Source organism: Egretta garzetta, unplaced genomic scaffold, assembly GCF_000687185.1.
Source record: "Egretta garzetta isolate BGI_Z169 unplaced genomic scaffold, ASM68718v1 scaffold397, whole genome shotgun sequence".
NCBI classification, from domain to species: domain Eukaryota; kingdom Metazoa; phylum Chordata; class Aves; order Pelecaniformes; family Ardeidae; genus Egretta; species Egretta garzetta.
In genome coordinates this window covers 999,278-1,007,297 of record NW_009260493.1, presented here as the reverse complement: position 1 = coordinate 1,007,297, position 8,020 = coordinate 999,278, and positions in this window count along the sequence as shown.

Below are 8,020 nucleotides of genomic sequence, written 5' to 3'. Positions count from 1 at the left end.
CCGAACCTGTTTATCACAAACCTAATGGGAAGGGGAGATCTATCAGAGAAAAAAAAAATGGCATGGAGCAATCCTGTTTGTTCATTATTTTTTTGTTGTTTTTGCTGTTTATGTTGAAATCTGGAAACCAATTAATGCTGGATGTAATGGTCAGATCCTAGTACAACGAGCCTGGAGAGAATACTGACTGAACAGAAAAACACAGTAGAAGACACTTTGCCTAAGAGGTCCGCAGTTGCCTGAATCATGCGTGGGCTGAATTTTCATGAAAATTAGGGGGAATTTCTAATCCAGACCTCTGAACTGTTATTTTTTTAAAATACCTCTGTATGTGCTCCTACAGACCCTTTATAGCCAACGAAGGACTGCCTTTACTACCTGCTGGTAGGTGATGGTGGGCCTGAGGTTGGTTATGCCTACCCTGCAGGTCAATCACAGTATTTTAAAAGTGAAGCACAGGTTTCAGAAGAGTACGCCAATTGGCATTCACCACAGCAGGGTATGATTTTAGCAAGCTGTCGCTGTTCAGGCATACGACAAAAACACCGAGCCACTTTCACCATGTGGTGCTATTCAGCCGGGGTTAAAATATAGCTTTTGAGAATGTCAACAGTTGTTGAGAGACTATTTGTTATTTTGCAGAGTTGCCTTTATGTGAAGCTACATAAACCCTAATTCTCGAAGATACGTGTCCTCAGCTGGGTCACAGTTTCTAAAGTGTCCATGTCCCAGTGGCTTTTAACAGGGCTTTTGCTCTTAAATCATTCATGTGTTTTTGAATATATGACCATATGGTGGCCAAATATAACTGTAAGACTTTAAATGTAGTTGCTTTGTTTTTAAATGTTTTCTTTCACCTTTTTAAACCTTGGCTGAGACTACTTTCTCTTTTAGCTTGAAAGTGTGGACCCCTGGGAGGAGCAGGTTCATCCTACAAATACCCTCCCAGATTCACAGCGATAATTGTACATTTGTTTGTACTGAGCAGTTTCTGTCGAAATAGCGCTTTTTCAATGTCTGTTTAAATGCTTTACTCTGAATTAACTGGTATCTACCCTCCCAGCTCACTCATATATATTCTCAATGGCTCTTCCAGTTGTTTAAAAAGCCGGAGGCCGCACTGCTGGCGGCCTGCTACACAGAAGCAGCATAGGATGGGAAGGACCTCTGGATCAGTAGCTCCAGACACCTGCCAACACTTCCTAAAATCCCCTGAGACAATTTTCAGGCTATATCCTAGAGGCTGGATAGGTTTTCTTGTCCTTATTCCTTCTATTGGGAAGCTGTTATAAAATGCTGTGCTTGAAATGTTAACCTTTTAATTGCCAGTTTAAATCATTTATGGCCAGTTGCTCAGCTGCCCGTGTAGTAAATACACATTTGCAGTTGTATTGATTGCTATTTTAAAATGCTTTTCCCCTCTCTGGTTTGTACCCGGACATGTTTACAGAGTCATTAAATGTTTTTGTTTTACTAGAATGAACAAGGTTCTCTTCCAGCTATTCTATAGCTTATTCCTGGGCCTGTTGACTGATTATAGGCCTGCTCTTGGGATGCATAAGTTATGGTTTTAAATACTTATGGCTGTAGAGGGCTTAGGACCCAAGCTGCCTGGCCAGCTGTGGTGCTGCCTAACATTTGGGCTATCATGGGAAGATGGGCAGCAGCCACTGCTTTTCTAAAGAGAGAAAGGGACCAGATGTTTGAACAAAAGAACATATCAGTGGATAAAAGAATGGGTTTGAATACTGATATCTCATAGACATGTGGGCATAGGCAGCTAAATGGACAGGAGATCATGGGTGAATTACAGGTGCATGCATTCTTCCATTCATTATTTTCTGTTGACTAATAGAGGCATCTCACATTTTAGCTGGCTGGATCTTGGAATCACATCCAGCTTCCTACCTTCTGATGTACAGAGAGTTAAAGCATTTAATGCAGCCTTGCGAATTTGATTTTCGGAATTGGGTATCCAATTTTGTCTTTGTATTGAATATCAAAATGCATGAATTCCTGTTTGGATATCACCTTAGTGTGTGTGTGGGGCCCTTGCTAGGTTATTTAATCCATCTTTGGTGAAGGCTAGTCCCACATGATCCCTGTTCTCTTTTTATTTGTATCTGAAGAACCTTTTGATGTTTCATTTTTGGGTTGGTTTGGGTTTTTTTTTATCCTCTTATTGCTTTTCTATTCTCATCTACTTGGCATAATTGGTGATCAACAGTGTTTATTATTTTTAAAGATTTCTATTACTCTTTTATTTCCTGGAACGCTTCCTCAGGGGACAATCCATTTAGTTCAGTCTGTAGCCTTGCTTACAGACTGAAAGTGGAAAATGATAAATTAACTTGAACAGATGCAAGGACATTAAGCTTTTTGAATTTTATTATTTGATTGCATGTTCCTTCACAAATTGCTCTGTTTCATAAGAAAATTCTCTCTCTCTCTCTCTAAACTGCTGATAGCAATATTTGGGAAATAGGGGGAGTCATGAGACTAAATTAATGACTATCCAAAAACTAGCTGAGAATTTGCAAATGCAAAGGACCATACAAAATTACTAAAAGTTACTTCTGTGGGATAATTATGGCTAAAATTTGGTTTTCTTGTAACAGAATTTGTTCACATACTTGTTGGCTTTTTTTCTTAGTGTTCTGTGCCTTACTTATGATGATATTTCTATGAGATTTGTGTGGTTATTCCTGTTTAGAAAAACCCAGACTAATTTCTACCATGGTAGAAAGCACTGTAGCAGTCTCCTGGAAGGCTGCCCCTCCTAATTGTGCAGTGCTTATAATTCTGTGGTTAAACAAATACCGGTTACAACATAAAGCAGTTTATTCTAGAACTCCTGAAGTTTCTCTTTCTTCTGTAATGTCTGTTTTAGTACTGTGTATTGAAATGACATTTAGAAGAAAAGGCTCATGTGGAAAACACGTACTAGAACATCTGAAAAAGCTTGGAAAGGTCTATCATGCCTGAGTTACAGGATTTATGCATTCATAGGTCAAACCAGAATTACTCTGGATTGCGCCATGGTAGTTCAGTGAAGGATCCATCTCATGACTGCCTTGAGACCAAGTACAAATTTATGTACCGTTCACAAGGCATTGCACTGAAGGAGAGGTTAATTGAATGGCAATGAGGCAATCGTATGGAAGGATGAGAAAACTTGATTGCTGATGGTTGTAACATTTAGTTGTCTATCAGTCATTTGAAAGTAGTAAAAATAACAAAGTGTTACTGTAAAAATGGTCCTCATTGGGTCAGTGCTGCCAATGGAAATGAATGATCTTTGTACCAACAAACTTAAGCAAACCCCGAAACAGATCATAACAGGAGAATTGGCCTGTAGGCCAAAAAATTGTAATTTACTTCCACTAGGGCTACAGATCCCCTATTCGGTGTGTGGAGGTTCAGTAACGTCTGTTCAACGCAAAGCAGTTTCCTTTTAAACCTACAGCAGTTTAAAAGGTCATTATTATGCATCACCCATGTTCAAGGTCAGGCTTGAGGCCTCACTCAAACCCAGAGAAGGTTCGGTGAATCTGACCTGAATGGGAGCAATTTGGTTCAGCCCTACCCCTGCGGACAGCGTAATTCACGGGCATGTCTGCTCTCTGCAGGGAAATGAGACGGCTTCTGCTAGTTTGTTTGGTTCTTTTCACCGAGACAGCCCAAACCATTCCTGTTTGGGACTTTTTATGGCACATGAACGTAGTGATGCTGCTTCCAGGCTGGTGCCTGTGCTCCTGCGCAGCACTGCATTGCGCTGTGCTGGGTGTATTAGCTCGGTCCATTTCTTGCTCTGTATTCTCCATTGGTGCCGATCTTTGTGACGCAGTTTGGATACTCTTTATGTTCGTTCCTTTTGTTTTTCTACCATCTGCAAACAGCAGTAAAAGGAAGAAGAAATGAACAAAATGGCATTATTTTTCAGTCCGTATAAAACCTGCAAATTAGATATTTCCTAGAAAAGTAGGAATTTGAGATAAACTAGGTTCAGTGTAGAGTCTTCAACTGTGCTGGAGACTGAGATCACTCATGCTAAGATGATTTCAATATAATTAATTTAATCACCACAGTACTACACTATCTAATATAATGCTTTGACTAAGTTGCATTGTATTTAGATTTATTTGCCATTGATGGGAGAAATTGCTTTCTCCTGACATGGTTTTCACTGTACTAGGCATAATGTGGCTGTTTATTGAGACAGTGCAATGGTGAAAAAAATTAGGATCTGTTTCATCCTTGCCTAGTCCTCTCTAGAGCTGCTGCCTCTGACTGAAATACGGTGAGTATATCTGCACTTACTTGTAAAGATAGGCATGTGGAGTGCGAAACATTTGTTTCTGGCTGCTTCTGTGTTTTGGTAAAATCCTCTTGACCAATGGACTTTGCAAGGAATTGAGCACTGACACCTCCACTGGCTTTGGTTCAGAAAGTGCTTGCCTGGAGCATCAGGAAATCAGATCTGCAGACCAGTTCAAACACCAAGTGAATATTAATGAATATATGTTTTGCGGAGTTCAGTTATTATAGAACTGAGTGCACTGGAAAGAAATTATGAATGAAAAAACAGTGCAAAGATAATTAATAGACTGTTTTCTTACTACTAAAAAATAGTGACATATTTTCAAAAGAAATATAAAAATGAATTATACAACTATAGATTTGACAAATCCATTGTTGAATCGTGTTGTATGGCTGGGCAAAGCCAAGTATCACCTTGGAGAGTGGGGATTAAAAAGAGACTTTGGAGCAGACGGTGGCAGCATGAAATGAGCAATGCACAGAGAATGACAGGAGCAGTCCAGATTGCTCCTGCCCCGTGGGACGGAGTGGTCAGTGGCCATTTGGAGAGGCAGATCCCAGAAAAAGCAGCCAAAAGTCTTGAGGTAAAAAATTCTGGATGTCAACCATATGTGTTATGAAAAAATATCTCCTTTTGAATTATTTAAGGTTATTGCCTGTTAGTTTTATTGGATGTTCTTTTTGCCTTGTGGCATGAAAACCAGTGAATAACTATGGCTTATTTATGATTCGTTCCCATTCCATTCATGTTTTTAAAGCCTTCTGTCATGTTCCCCACCAGTTTTCTCTCTTCTGTAGGCTGTAGAATCTGTCTTGAATCTCTACTCATCCGAGCAGTATTTCTACGGGTTTTTTTTCTAAGATGCAGAAAACGATATGTGTCATAATTTATATAGTGGCAAAATGCAGTTTTCCTCTGTTCCTTCCTAATAAATTCTAGCATTTTATTTGCCTAGTGACACTTCACACAACACTGACACTTTCAGAGAACAGCTCGCATCCTGCAGGACTCCTTTCTGCCTGTAACAGCTTATTTGGAGCTCACCGCTGCTTAGGTTTACATAGCGTTGGTTTTCCACAGTTGTGTTTCAGTTATTGATGATGAATTTACTCTGTCATTGCAATGCTCATATCAGAAGATCCTTTGATGAATCTTCCCAGTCAGCTTTCATTTTCACTACTCTGGGTAGTTTCGTTGATAAGCTTTGCCACCTCACTATTCACTTCCAAATCATCTTTGAATGTCTTGAACGGCACCAATGCTGAGACAGAGCTCTTGTGGGATGTGGCCACTGGCTTTCCTCCAGTGTGGAAACTGTCTGCTTACGTGCCTGCTTTTGAACCCCTTTCAGCAGAGGTGCAGCACTACGGCAGTGCCTGCACAGAGTCAACCCACCGCTGGAGCTGCCACCAGGAGACAGCACAGCAGATGTAGCTCAGGGATGCAGACAAAGATGGAAGTGGCTAACATTTTAAAAAATACACTATTATTATATGAGACAATTAGTCATTATTTTGCAGGAAAAGCATTAGGGAAATGGTAGTGTGGGCACAGGAAAGAAGTACGGGGAAATGTAGCAGCGATGTGGGGAAACCTGTTAGCATCTGTGGAAGATGTCAGGAGAGGCTGGTCTAGCTGAGCACCTGAGCTTCTTTCCAGCCTGAATTATCCTATGACCCTGGAAAATAAGTGGTGATCTCTGTTGTCCAGCTTTGCCATGTAATACGATTGCTTCTTCCTCCTGTGAGATGCTGACATGAAGCAATGCAGGCTCTAGTAGAAAGCCTCATGGTATAGAGGAGTGGAAAACAGTATGTTCAAAATAAAAATCCTGGAGATCACCTTTTACTTGGCTAAGAAATTCTAAATGTCTTCGTGTTATGGTGCTGTTGCAAGCTCTTTGCTTGCTTCCCAAGTCCAAGATAAATTTTTAATCTTTTACTCTTAGCACTGATGGTCACTTTATTTTATGTGTTAGTTAGGTGATCTGACCTTTTCAAACTGGTTGGTCTTTTAATTAAAATTGTATTCATCTCCCCGTGTTCAGCATTTCCAGTTTATTAATCTTTTCTATTGCCTCTGGAGCCTGGTGTGCTCTTTGTTATGCATTTGGGAGCAGAAAATACTTGACATGAATACAGTACTGCTCTGGTGAAAATCAGCCATTTTAAAAATCACGTCTTAGTATAACTTAATTTCATGCTTCTTTAACTCCCTACTGTCAAACCTGCTTAATACCTGCACTTTAAATTTGCTCACATTTTTCTCCTAAATACTTTTCTGCCAAGTGTGTTGTCATCATTAAGTTGATAACATATGGTGTAATCATTGCTTCTGAGAAGTAGTACGAAAGATTGTCTTCCTGAAAGGGGTTATTATTTCCATATGGTTCGGACACATTAATGTGTATAGCCAATTAATATAAATTTCAAAGAACCAGGGATTATAAATTTCACTGGACTTTCCTTTACTTTTTAAAAATAATTTTATTATGTTTTTTTCCTGGCCATGGGGTATTTTGGACCTGATGCTCATGGCAACATTGAAATAGTTAGATTTGTCCAGATAAAGGCTTATCTAGCTCTACATGCTGTCTTAGTGGCCCACAGCAGGTTCTCAGGGAGGAGTAAAGGCTAGGGCAAGTGTTTCACTAGGTTTCCTAGACTAACATTCCAGTTTCAAGAGACCTGCTCTTTAGTGGTCGTTGGGTTTGAGGTTTTGTTTGTTCATTCTGGTTTTGGTTTTTTTTTTTTTAACTAGAACTGGTATCTATACTTTTAATTGTCCCTACATTTTTCTGTGATACCCTCATCACAGGAAAAGCATACACTTCTTGGCATCTGTGCAATTTACAGCAATGTGTTACAGAGTTTACCATCCCATGGTGTGAAAAACTCTTTTCCTTTTGATTGTTTTCACTGCTTCTTGATCATTGAAGTGGCCCCTAATGCCTGTCCTTGGATGGTGAACAGTCATTTTCTATTTACCTTCTCCAAGCTGTGATTTCATGAGCTCCTGTCACAGATTTCGTTCCCTCCTGTTTTCAGTGACTTAGGACTGCTGCGAGTCCGTTGTCTTTAATGGAAAAAAAGTAATAATTTATCTTGGAAGAATGCAGAGGAGTGGCAGACTTCAGATGTAACTTGTACCTTTCCAATATCATAACAGTCAAGTGAGTTCAAACAGTGTCACGCTCTGTTATTAATCTTCTTGCTGACCTCGCCTGTGGTGGGCTATGAGAAATAGCACAGCGGACGTTGCTTTTGTAATCTGTATGTCGATGAATACCATTTCTTTTAACAAGCTAATAGTGACATTAGGTAAACAATTCCAAGAAACAATGGTTACTCGCTTCTGAGATGTCCACTGGAATTTCTTTTGATGCTTTAAAGAAAATTTTAAACATATTGAATGTTTGCACAAGTGTTATCTATGTGATAGGGTTTAGGTAGAAAAATATTGCATTAATGGCAGTGATGACTATGTACATGCACTTTTGAATTCAATGGATTGAATGTGTGCTCCAGTAGATACAGGGTCGTCACCCAGAAAATGAGCTTTTGAACAATTAGTTTGAAAGATATGGCCTAAATTGGCCTAATTAGAAGTTACAAGAACTTACTCCAGTAAAATAGGCTTCATTCGCTGCTTTAATTAGCAAAAAGTGTTTTGTTGTGAGTGTGGCATTTTTGATATCAG